We start from the raw sequence: 13327 nt of genomic DNA on the forward strand, positions 1-13327 counted from the left end.
CTACACTGGGAAAATAAGTGAAAAACAAGATGGAATCTGTTGGTAATAAGAGCTGAAGGATTTCTTTGCAGCTCATTTTGGGGTTCATCAACACGCTGTGTCTCACCATGAGCCCTGCTGTGAACTGAACTGGAGGCTGGCTGTTGAGGTTCAAGCATTTGTACTTAGAATTTTTCCAGCCAAACACGGGATACCTTTTGTGGCAGAACACATTTGATCTCCCCTATTTCTTTTCCATATTGATAAGTAACCTATACTTGCTGGTCTGACTATCTTCTTGTGCTGGGGCCTGATGACTCTCCCTTGCATATAGGCTAACATACAAATTCCTTAGCCTGATACATAAAGATTTTCTTAATCAAACCTCGTTATCTTTCTCATTCTCTTATCTCTTGATATTTCTCCCTGAATACTAATCTAAAAAACATAAAGCCATTTATCATTCCCAAATAACACTTTCTATCATGTCCCAAAGCTGTTAGTCTACTCTTCCTTTTGTCTAGATTTCCCATCCAACTTACTTGCTCTTAAGAAATTCCTATTCATCCTTCAAAACACAACTTAAATGCCATTAACTTTCATTCAAAACATTCATCAAATATCTCCTAAATGTTGGATACTAGGGTTCCTGCCCTCATAGAGCTAGTTTAATCATGCAGGAAAGACAAGAAATTCGATAAGCAAGTCCAACATACCATGCACTTTATGATAGGAGTTGTCCAGAGTGTCTGAGATGACACAACAGTGACATAGAGTTTTTAAAAATGTTGTGTTGACCCAGTTTTGACACCCTGGCTAGAGGCAAGTCAGTTCCCCTTCTCAAGCAATTGATGAAGTCCACATCCCCAACCACCTCAACTCCTGGCCTCTTATACTCCAGGCCACTATATACCTACCCAAAGAATCCCAGGATCAGGTACCAGACAGCCAGGGATAGTCCTTACAGCCCAGAGCTTGCTGAAGTTGTTCAAACCAGCCAATCCAAAGCCTGTTTACCCTGTCTTGCCCATTCTTTCTCACAGAAAGCACTATACAGGGTGCTTGCCCACCATTCCCCCTTATCTTCTGCCTCGTGACTGACCTCAATGCTTCCCCATGTGGCCCTGCCTGGCGTGCTGTGTTTTCCCCAGAGAACTGGGAGTATCAAAATTGTAAAACTCTTTCCAATTTCTCTCTCTTGATCTGCAGCTAGCTTCGCTATACTTAACCCAAGGTGATATGGTTAAAATAAGCAGAGGAACATATTGCAAACTGGGGAGGTCACAGGTTGAGGCCTGTCCTGAAAGATGAGTAGCCAGGTGAGGTGTGGCAAGGGGAAGAGGAAGAGTGATGTTGGTAGAGGAACTAGGAGTTGTAGAAGAAACCAGGTATGTGAAGGTCTTGAAGAGAGGCTGCATGAGATGTTCAGGAACTGAGAAAATATCACTGTGGCTGAATTGGGAAGAGAAGAGAGTAGAGGATAGAGAGGCAAGTGGAGTCCCATCATGAAGGCAGTTAGTGGCGCCTCGGTGAGCAACAGCACCTGCTTTAACCACCTGTCACAACACATTTTGCATTCCCTTTGTATCTCTGTTAGCGTTTTGTCTCTTTCACTAGACTTGAATACGTTGAAGGAAGGAACCATGTCTGACTCATCTTGGTAAGTCCGAAACTTGACAGATACATTTTTGGAATGTGAGTTGAAGCCCTTGTTGAATTAAATTCAATCAAACAGACTGACAGTGTCCCTGTGGATGACATCAGGTAAAGGATGCAGAAAAAGCAGAACTCAGAATGCAGTTTTCAAAGCCTTGGAAAATAGATTGGCCTCAGCCCTACAATGTGACACTTTGTTAGGAATTTAGGAGGGTCTAATTCCTACTCAGGTATTTACTAGTATGTGATTTCAGGCCTGTGGTATAATCCTCTCAGTTTTAGCTTCCTCAGCCATAAAATTGATATAATGATACTTAGCTCAGTGAGATTTTTCTTTTGGTGAAATTAGATATTGAAAGTAAAACACAGTGTAATGATGACTAATAATATTAGGCACTTAACAGTACTAATTTTCTTACCTTTCTCCTTCCCAGTTTCACTTACCCCTAGAATGCTCATTCGAGGTGTTTTGAAGCTGTTTGTGTTGAATTGAAATGAAGATTGGAGCAATCTTCACTAATGATACAGTTGCCCACAACTCTTTAGGAATTATTGAATTAGAACTAAACGGAAACTCAAAGAATTCATTGTCCAAATCCTGTAAAGTACACTGGAAAAGAGTAAGGTCAAGGGGACACAACTTTCCCTATTAAAGTTATCATCACAGCCCAAATCCTTGATTTATTTTTCTTGTCTGCTAGATTGCAAACTCCTTCTGTCAGAGACTATATTATCCACCTTTATTCTCTGGTACCTTACAGAGTCTGGCACATAGTAGGTGTTCAATAAGTATCAAATAGTGAGAAGGTAATACAGTAAGTGAGTGAACATCATGAGATTATGCAACCTTTTATTTTTGGCTTTTTGATAGTTGCCTCATGTCCAATTCTTTACCATGTTGATTTCCTCAATTAGATGAAATTTAATATAATATAGTAATCCTTTTTTCAAGTTTAAATCAATTCTACGTAACCAGTAATTACTTCTTAAGGATAATGTCCATGGGGTATTTCTTTTCCTCTATATCTTGAAAATGGAAACTATCAGTGGGTGAGTTAAGAACTTGTATGTTTTTCTTTTAACTGAGTGAGATTTCTAGCAGATGTTTGAACTATTAACCGCTCTCGCCATGACCATACCAAACCTGACTATAAAAAGTATATGAGAAATCTATCACCATTTCTTTTCTCTGGCTGAGGGCTACAGTATGCCCTTACAGTTATTTCACTTCACTTTGGTTTGTATTTACTAAAATAATTACGTGTCCAACAACTGAATGGAGCTCCTCGAGAAGTAATGATGTCCATTACTGAACATTTGGAACAGTATTTGGTTCAATTCAATCAGGATGTCTTTTATTAGCGGGAAGGTTGAAATAACGCTCCTTTAGCGTTCTTTCTAGATATAAAGCTTAAGCAATTCTTGACTCTTTGAAGGAGGATAAACTCTTATCAAAATTCTATTAGTCAGAAGCTGAATATACTCCAACACTGGCATTTTGGAAAATATTTAAATGATTTTCTTCTGGTTATTTTAGCAATAATGGAATTCAGCTCAGGAAGTTTATGTTAAATCCAATCTCACTGGAGTTTCAGTGAGCTTTTCACCTTGACTGATGGATGATAAAGAGTCAAAGCCTCTTTAGCTGAATTGTGCCTCTTTTTATACCCCCACCTCTTCTGGCTAAAGAGCACATTTCATGTAAATAGAGAGTTTTATTTAATACAGATCCCAATCCAGTGTGGATTCTTTGTTATCAGATTGGACTACTCAGAGGAAAAAATACAGTAGTTAATATTTACAAATACCAACTTCAGACTTGCCCTTTGGAACTTAAAAATATAGTCTCTTGATTTTTCAGCAATAAAATAACTCGGGAGGAACTGTTTCAGTTGAGTAGTGCACAGTTCCATATTTATACTCTGAAAGCTGGTTTGTGGTAAATTGCACAAATATTATTAGTCAAATTATCATTAACATTTTTGAAGTACAGCATGAATTTTTATAATGACACCGGATTCAGAAGGGTGGAAGAATTGATCTGCAGTCCTAAGCTTTGTACTCACAATCTTGTTAAACTGGAGTAATAAATTCAGTTCAGCCATAATTTACTAAATGTGTCTTGTACTTACGAAAATGTCTAAGATATTTCTGGGTATAGAAGAAATATGGGAGAGTGGAGAGAGACGAGAATGATCTGCGTGATTCTGGGTGATTCTTGTAATCTTGCTGTTCCTCATTTTTTCTCTGTTAAATGAGGGTAACAATTTCTGTTTTGTTAGTTCTATAGAGTTAATACGAAGATCAAAAGGGACAGTGTGTGTGGAAGCAGCATGTGATCTGGAAAATAATTTAGCCTTGACTCCTCACTCTGAAGTTGAGAGAGAGAGACTTGAAAAGCAGTCTCACTCCCAAGGCTATCTCTACTGCAATTCACTGGTCAACAGATTGGGTACCTTTCATTTAACATTCAGCATCAGGGTGTGAGCAAACTATGGCACTCTTCTTTGTTTGAGACTTTCCCATTTCCTGTTTAAGGAATTCCCATCTTGGGTCACATTGTCTTGGGAAAGTTAACTGATCTAGTAAACTTATTTAGGCTGGGATGTTGATGCACAGTGATGGCTGAATGCCATGCGTCTTCATCTGTACACAGGGATAGCAAAGCCTTTAGATAAGAAAAAGAAATATATGCATATATATATATATATATATTTATATGTATTATATATAATATATATGGAGATTTGATTTTACTCAAAGATATTGAGAAAGGGACCAGCCCTGTGGCCTGGTGGTTAACTTCTGCGTGCTCCGCTTCAGTGGCCCTGATTTGGTTCCCAGGTGCGGACCTACACCACTCATCAGTGGCCATGCCACAGTGGTGTCCCACATCATAAATAAAGGACGATTGGCACAGGTGTTAGCTCAAGTCAAATCTTCCTCAAGCAAAAAGAGGAAGATTAGCAGCAGATGTTAGCTCAGGGCAAATATTCGTCAGCAAAAAATAAAATAAAATAAAAGATATTGAGAAAAATAGAATTTTTATATTAAAGCAAATATGGATGTATTTTAAATTAGAAAGCCAAGTCCACATGAAATTTTAAGATAAAATAAAAAACTTAAAATAGATTTCATGCTTTTCGTAGGATCCTATAGTTTTATTTCCACAGCACCAGGGGCACCAGAAACTTTCCTCTGTCTTTAGGGACACTTCAAGGGAAATGTTTCACAAACAACTGCTTAACAGGGGACTCCTTCAAAGTAATCTACTTATAGAGTGAGTCTTAGAAGCCTCACCTTATAAGTGAGAACTTGTAAGCACTTCAAAGCTTAGTGGCAAGATGTCACTATTCATAGATTATCCACACAAGTTTCAGAGAAACAGAGATGCAGAAACAGATGTGGAAAGACAAGAAGACAGAGATGACAAGAAAGAGTTAGGAAAGAGAATTTTCAACTCCCTTCAAACAACATTAATCTGGACAGTTGTTTGACTCACTTTCTTGTCTAGACATTCTAGAATGAGATTGACCAACCTAAGTGTCCTCCAGAGTGGACCTCAGAATTTTTGTCTTGTTCATGAAGTGAAATGGATAGATAAAAGAACGGAAGGGAAGTGAGATGATGGAGATTATTATGGAGATATTTAAAGTCTTTTAGCTCCTTATTTATCTTGGTCTATTTTTACATTCGGGGATATTTTGACGCTTTGGAATCTCTGAGAAGGTAGGGTGGTGCAGCAGGGAATTCAAGTCTTGTTTGATCATAAAAAACACCTGGTGAGATTGTTAAAATTTCACGTGCTTAACCCCACATCCCAGACTCATCCGCTCAAGATCTCCAGGTGGAAGCCTGGAAATGTATATTTTTATCAAATGCTCCAGGTGATTCTTTGACTCAGAAATATATGGGAAATACTGGTTTAGCAGAAAGAGATAGAAATGTTGAGCCAGACAGACCTGAATACCTACTCACCAGCTGTGTGACTGTGAGCACATCAGTTTCCATATCTACAGAATGGGAATCACAGTATCTTTCTCGTAGAATTGAACCAAACCATATAAAACCATCTGACCACAATACTTGGTACAAAGTAGACACACAATACACATTCATTTCACTCCCACTCTTCCCCACCAGGAACCCAAGATTTGTTTCCTGTTTTCTTTCCTTTGCTAGCTGCTGAGAGCTACTCCATAACTTAAGAGAAGACTGTGCTTGTCTCCCTCAGTGGACGTGGAGGTTTAGGCAGCACCAGCATACACGATTAGTAAAGGGCAGATTCTCTGAGTCCATTAGAATTCTGTGTTAGCCAAAAATCTTTGCTTATTTTGTTCTTTTTATCCCGTCTTTGAAGGAGTTGTTTGATAAGTAGCAAATATTTCAGTATTCAAATTTTGAGTAGTCCTCTCAAAGTAAAACAAGCTAAAAAAAAAAATAACCCCCCCAAAAAATGTCCACCCCACCTCAACTTCCAAACCTTATTTCCTCATTCCTTTATAAAAGGTCCAGATCAAAGAGGAGAAAGATTAGCCTCTGGAAAGAAATGCAGCAAGAGGGCCGAATACTTACAAAGTAATAGAATAAAGTGAATACAGTTATTCCATGGACAAGGTAATTTCTTAAATGGAAAGAATAGTTGTGTGATCAATGTACATTCCATAAACATCTACTGAGTACTATTATGTATGTAGTAGGCACTGCCAAATGCTAGGGATAGATGATGAATTAGACACAGTTGGTCCTACCTTTAAGGATTTCACAAATTAGAGGAGTCAGATGTATAAAAATAAATGTATGATAGGAACATATCATATTAGTGGCATGATCAGTTTTAACATTTTTTATTTCCATGGACTCATACAAACTTGTGTTAACTCCAAGACAATATTAAAATCAAAACTCTTTTGCCCTGATATATTGCAAGTATAATCAATAGTCTTCTTCTTTGGTCTCAACAATACCATTGAAACCAAGTTATAATCTACATTATCAGTCTTCCACATAAAACACATAACAGTTCTTAACTTACTTTGCCAATATATTTTACATAGCAGCCTCTGTTATTAACTCACTACTCCCTTCCAGCACTTATTAAATACTTGTTCATTAATAGATTGCAATGGTCTTCCATCCCCCAGAGAAGAAAGAGAGCATTAATATTTATTGAACATCAGCTAGATGCCAAATTCATTTCACTAGTTTTCCATACTGAGGGCTGTGCAAGTTGTCTTCTAAAGACTTGGAAACAAGAAAATTAAGATCACCATATGAAGGCTAAACTACAAAGTCAGCACATGGTGGAGGAAATTAGCCAGCCCTAAAAGAAGTTGCCTGAAATAACAGAATGGAAATGACTCAAGAGGTTATTCCAATCTGGAGGTAGCTAGCAAAGTCTGGGCTACATGAGCATGATAAGGTTGAGTTATAGACAACGGTATTAACAAAACGAAGAGAGGGAAAAAGAACCAACTTAAATTAATTAGAATAGAACACCCATGAGAAGGAAGCAGATAAAGCTTTGGCTGATATGTTCCAGCACTGCCTGGAGGAGAGGGTATCTTGGTCAACAGAAGTTGAGTAGGACACACTTAATTTGCCAAGGTCATCCTTATTTTGTAATATCCAGAAGCTATCTTAGAGAACTTCATCAAGATCATTACATTTCTATAGTTTGACTTTCCACTCATCTAAGTAGACTTTCGATTATGACTTAGCTTCCTGAGGAGAATGATGGCAGAGAGGACATGCACTCATCATGAAGATTTCAAATAATCTCATTCCTGGGGTACATTGTTTTTCATTATTAAAAATTTTACATGTACATCTACCCCTTCAGTTCTAGATAGATTGTCTCAATCCTCTGTTCAATGCCTTGTGGAAAAGTTTAATATCTTCCTAATCTTTCTGAGCATTCTCCACGGTGAGGCAAAGGGTGGCCACTTATATTCTTGGGGTCATTTTTAGCTCAAATTTGCTATCTTTGCTCACTTGAGGTCTTGTGGCTATTCCTTTACCTTTTCTCTGATATTGATCCAGGAAACTCAATCTCTCTCCTTCATAACCACAAAACTGTACAATATACAAAAGGCAAGGGTAGGCATGGAAACTTTCCCTGCAGTTTTAAGATAATGGCACTTTAGGTCAGTACAAATAACTTTGAGATGAACCTTAGATATCCTTGCCTTCTTCCACTATCGTAGTCATTTCTCTCTCTTCCATCCTTCTCCTCCATTCTCTACTTCTTCCCTCTCAGAACTACCTACATACCTAACTGGACAGACAGACAGACACACACACATTTTCATTTTCTTTTGAAGAGATCTCAGTTTTCCCCACTACCTACCCACAATTCAGTTAAAGTTTGAAGTAATTAAATGGTGATCTAATACATTTTTAGATAAATTTCTATGCAACTTCCCAATCCAGTTTCAAGATAGGGTTCAAGTTCAGATTTCCAGTTACAGTAGTATTATGTTATCTACCTCCATCTTCTGTGCATTTTGGTTAGTTTCTCTGAAATTGATCACCTCTGGGACTGTCATGACTAGGTCACTGGGCTTTCAGAGCAGGGACCTAGGCCTAAGAGTTTAGATCCTACTCAGCTTCAGATGGACTGTCTCCCAGTCAGGGGACAGGCTTTCTTCTTTCTGTTATAGTTCCCTATATTTATATCTTTAGTCATCTCTAAGATTCTAGTTTCCAAGGTAAGTAGCATAGATAATGTCTTTTAATGATTATGACTACTCTAGGCATTAAAATTATTACTATTCTTATTTTATAATTGAAATAAATGAGGTTTAGTGAAGTTTAAGGTATTTACACAAAGTTACACAGCACATAAGAGAGCTGGAATTTATCTTCAGGTTCCACTTCATCCCCTTGCTCTTTTTACACCACCAGTGAAGCTTATATTTTACCTAGAGTCCATTTATATGTCTAGCTAGTGCAAATAGTCCTTAAATTAAATACAAACCCTCTTTCAAGAAATCTTTTCCATGGCTCTTCTAAGATATTATTCTAATGTGGGATTTTTAAAATTTTTGTTCCTGAGGAGTTCAGACTCATCCTTTGTCAAAAGACTAACAAAACTGCCTCCTCTCATCTATGTCCTTTCCAGGACATGTAATGCAACTACACAGAGCCCAATTGTCCCATTTTCCCAAACTGGGCATGAGGTCAGGTATGTGTGGTTATTTGTAGTGAATGTGTCATAAACTGGAACATAATAGTTATGTGCACACATATACAGCTCAGCCCCAAGAGATCTGCTGCAGCTGAACTTAAGCTTTCAAGAACAGGTGGAGAAAACTGAGCTCAAACTAGAAGTTATGATGCACAAAAGGTTTTTGGCTGCATTTATTTAGTATGCTTCAAATTGCTATATTCAATCATATCTATGGATCTGGTTCCAAGTGCAAACTATCTTGAGAAATATCCAGGCTACATTTGGGGAGTAGCAATAATTGCACATATTTAGGTATATGGTCAGTGTACACTGCACCTTCAGAGGGTCAGTTTGGCTCACAGTCTGAGGTCAATAAATATTTGAAGAATGAGACTTCGGTTGGAAATCTGGAGGATGACTTACTCTTGTAGGAAAAGGAGAAAATGGATGTTCTATCCCCATTCTATGGAATTAGAGATGCTATAAATAAAGATCTAACTAGAACGAGTCTCCATGAAGCTTTCACTTACTGCACCTTCCCTCTACAAGTCATGATATTCCCTTCCTGAAGTTGAGTCTTAAAGAAGAAGCCTGAGTTATTGCATAGCATGAGTAGAAGCAAGTGGAGCATGAAAAGCAGATTAGACAGCAAAGTCAGAGACATGCGGTTATAGGAAGAGATGCCTCCATTGAAGATCAGTGAAGAATTTAGTAGGAAAAAGGAGTGTATTAATAACAAAGCAGAGCGGCAGAGTAAGAAGAGGTAAGATTGGAAACGTAGGCAAGGATCAGACCATGGAGGCCTTGAATGTTATGGTAAAATCCTGAGCCTTATCCTGTGGGTAACATCTATTAGTGAACTAGGCAGAGTTCCCTTTCAAAGAATTTTCTTTCAAATCAGAGAGGTGGAATAAACAAATAATCAGCAAAGATCAGATAGGGATATAAAAATAAAATAGGTCGATGTTGAAAGAACACGATTGTTGGAGCCAGAGAGGCCTCACTTAGATCCCAGTTCTACCACCTGTCAACAGTGTGAACTCAGACAAACTATCAGTTTTTTTTCTGATAACAGCAACAATAACAATTCCAGTGCTGTTTCTGGGAAATAGGGGATGCTAAAGTCATTGTCCATTGCTTGTCATGTAGTAGTTACCCAAAATGGCATCCACTGAAGGATCTGGATAGTGAAACCAAGGATGAGAACTACATGTGGGTAGACTGTGCAATTGTATTTTTTGGGACAGCAACATCAATAATAATACTAGCTAAAATATACCGAACACTTCGTACATAGAGAAACTAGTCTACGCACACTTTCCATGCATCAATAGTCCTTTAAAGTACACATTCCTATCATCCTCCTTTTGCAGATGAGAACACTGCAGCACAGAGTTGTTAAGTGACTTGGCCAGAATCATGTGCCCAGCAAGTACAGAGCCAGGATTCCAGGCATTCTGCCCCCATACTTACACTCCTAATCACAGCCTAGTAAGCAGTGGAGCCAGGCTAGGAAATCACATCTCCTCAACTCCAATCCAGAGCTCCAATCCTCTTGCTTAGGATTGGAGGATAGCTGGGCACTGTGTCCTCAGTCAAAGGGGTAAGAGTCTTTGGTTTCTAGCCTATAGTGGCTTCTAATTCCCACCATCAAAAACATTCATTTTGGACACTTGAGATTTCTAAGGTACTGTCTCCACTTATAATCACAAAAAAGTGGTAAGATAGCATTAGTTATTCATAATAGTACTATCATTTATTACATTTGAGTGGCTCTGTGTGGTTCACAAAGCTTTTTTGTAAGTATTTTCATGTAACCCTTATTGTTGCCTGCACTGACTTTAAACTTTTAAACTGGGTTGGATCTTCCAGAAACGTACTTCTACAGACAAACATCCATTGTAAGCAAATAGCCAATGCTACTTAATAGCTATAGTTCCACACAATCAGCTAGGTTCATCCTTCTCCTTCCCACTGCATCACCTTCTCTTTGGTTTGATTTCACCTCGTTAGAGCTGCTTCTATCTCCATCTCCATCCCCTCCCCAAATACTTTTTTCCTGACTCTGTGCTTGGCATTTAGACCTACACTCTTCTCCCTGGGTTCTCATTTAATCCATACTTTGAAGCTCACATATCACAAAAATAAAGTGTCTGATCCAGGCATCCTCTTCTCCAAAGCTGATGATCAGTGACCAGTCGGAGGCTTCAATGACCAGCTTGTGAAGTAAGGATTTATGGATTTCTCAGGTGAAGAAACAGGCTCAGAGAGTTCACGTAACTTGCTTGCAGTTGTAGCAGAACTTTTAGGTTGTCCCTCAAAATCCATTTTTCTGGTATTCTTTTATTTATTTATTTTTTTGAGGAAGATTAGCCCTGAGCTAACATCTGCTGTCAATCCTCCTCTTTTTGCTGAGGAAGACTGGCCCCGAGCTACATCCGTGCCCATCGTCCTCTACTTTATATGTGGGATGCCTACCACAGCATGGCTTGCCAAGCACTGCCATGTCCCCACCCGGGATCCGAACTGGGGAACCCTGGGCTGCCGAAGCAGAACATGTGCATTTAACCAGTTGAGCCACTGGGCGGGCCCCTCTGGTATTCTTTATTGATATAACTTCTGATTTGTAACTAGGCTCATGGCCTGAAATAATACTGTATCGCTCAGCCTCCCTTGCTGTTGTGGTCACATGACAAAGTTCCAATCAATGGGATGTAAGCGAAAGGTGGATACGGCAGCATGAAAGACAGCTGTTCTGTACCATCTGCTCCCTTTCAACTTCATCTTTTTTTCCTTTCAGATGGATGAAGTCCAAGTAGCTTTCTTAAGACAAGCGGTGGAAGCCACATGGTGAGGATGGTGGAGCAATGAAACATAAGATGTCACCTTACTAGTCTTGGACTGCTTACTTCTGGATTCTGCTATATGAGAGACAAATAGACCTCTATATTGTCTGAGCTCTGTTATTTCAGATTTTTTGTCTTTCAGAGTTGACATAAATCTTAACTGATGTAAGATCACACAGCTAGTTACTAGTACAGCTGAGCTTTAAGCTCAGTTCTTTTGACTCCAAATTCAGTTGTTTTTATTTTGCTTCGTCGCAACTGGCATCTTCACTTGCCTTACTTACAGAGCTTCTGTGAAAATGAAATGAGGAAACAGGTAAGAGAGCACTTTGTAAACTGTGAGGCCTCATTTATATGTGAGCAGAAGCAGAATTTTGCATTTGTGGAGAGCTGTGGAAAAATACTTAATGCCTTAGCTTGCTTGTTGGTTGAACAGGTAGGGGGGAAAAAAAACAAAAAGCCATGTTGTGCTAGAGACCTGGATTCCACATGCACCGGAAACTCCTTTGGCTAATTCTTAGGCCAAAAGATGCCTTTCAAGTGGGGAAGGATGAGTTAGTCCTGAGCGTCCAGGACCTCTCTGACTAGCTGTGGTTTAATGCTGCCCAAACTTTTGTGTAAATACACCTACAGCCTAAGTAAAATAGGAAGGATTGGGGATCTGAATTGCCCTACTTGGGATATTCTCTGTGTCCAACAACTCCTCATGAAGGAAATTGTATTAGTAATAAGTCAAATTCCTAGTGCTGGAATTTGAGTTGCTTCAGGAGTGAGTGCAAGGTTTTCAGAGGCTTGTTTGCTTTATGAAGAGTATTGGGGTCAGTCTTTGCTGGCCAGAGGTCTCTAACCAGAGACAGGTTTTCACACAGGGCTTTTCATATTTTCTGTCTTGAGCCAGACTCAAATACCGAGAAGTCTCTTGGGGGTATTTTTGCAAGTTCACTCTTTTTCTTTCACAACTGGCAAAGGCAACAAAAGCCAATGCTTAGAAGGTATGCATATGCTCTGAACACTTTGTTCAGACTCCTTTGAAAGTTATTGGGTTGCATCCCGAAGCAAACATTTGGAACATTCTGGAGTTGTTTTGAGTCCTCATCGCATGATTCAAGTCTGATAATACCCCACTATGAAAATATAGGGCAAAATATAGTCACAGCTCAAGAGGCAAGTCAAGGAATTACAGTCACTGTTAGGAGTAGGGTGAGGAAATCATAATCATAATAATATCTGACACTCAATGAGCATATTTATGCAGCAGACACTATACTAGCCCTTTACATATGTTGTTTTACTTGATCCTCCTAACAGTTCTATGTGCCAGAATGATTAAAAATATTTAACAGCAAGTAGAACACAGCGTTGGTAGGTGAGAACAGATGTTGCGTTTCTGCTGGGTCTGGGTCCTGGAAGTTCCTTGTCTGCCCAGGTATTAACCCTTTAGTTTCTGGATTGTGGGGAAGGGTTACAGGGAAAGGATTAGAAGGGGAAGGACTTACCTCTCCAATCATATCCTTTCCTCCCCCTCTGCCTTCTCCCCCTCTCCCTTCTCTTCTCTTTCCTCACCTCTCCCTTCCTTTTGATCCAGCGTTCTGGAGAGTGACAGAGTGAGTCTTCCACAAAAGGATTATACCAGCAGGGCCTTACAGTTATGATTCTGAAATAAAGAATATGAAAC

General features: G+C 39.1%; 1 long non-coding RNA gene across 1 annotated transcript in view; it reads left to right on the top strand.

Annotated features, from left to right (window-relative positions):
* Nucleotides 1-11967, top strand: part of LOC139082676 (uncharacterized) — a 40937-nt gene extending 28970 nt beyond the window's left edge. Inside the window, exon 3 of the long non-coding RNA XR_011538886.1 lies at nucleotides 11607-11967. This is a non-coding gene — a long non-coding RNA (uncharacterized lncRNA). The remainder of the gene's footprint in view (nucleotides 1-11606) is intronic.
* The last annotated feature ends 1360 nt before the right edge of the window (nucleotides 11968-13327 follow it).

Source organism: Equus przewalskii, chromosome 3, assembly GCF_037783145.1.
Source record: "Equus przewalskii isolate Varuska chromosome 3, EquPr2, whole genome shotgun sequence".
Classification (NCBI taxonomy): Eukaryota; Metazoa; Chordata; class Mammalia; order Perissodactyla; family Equidae; genus Equus; species Equus przewalskii.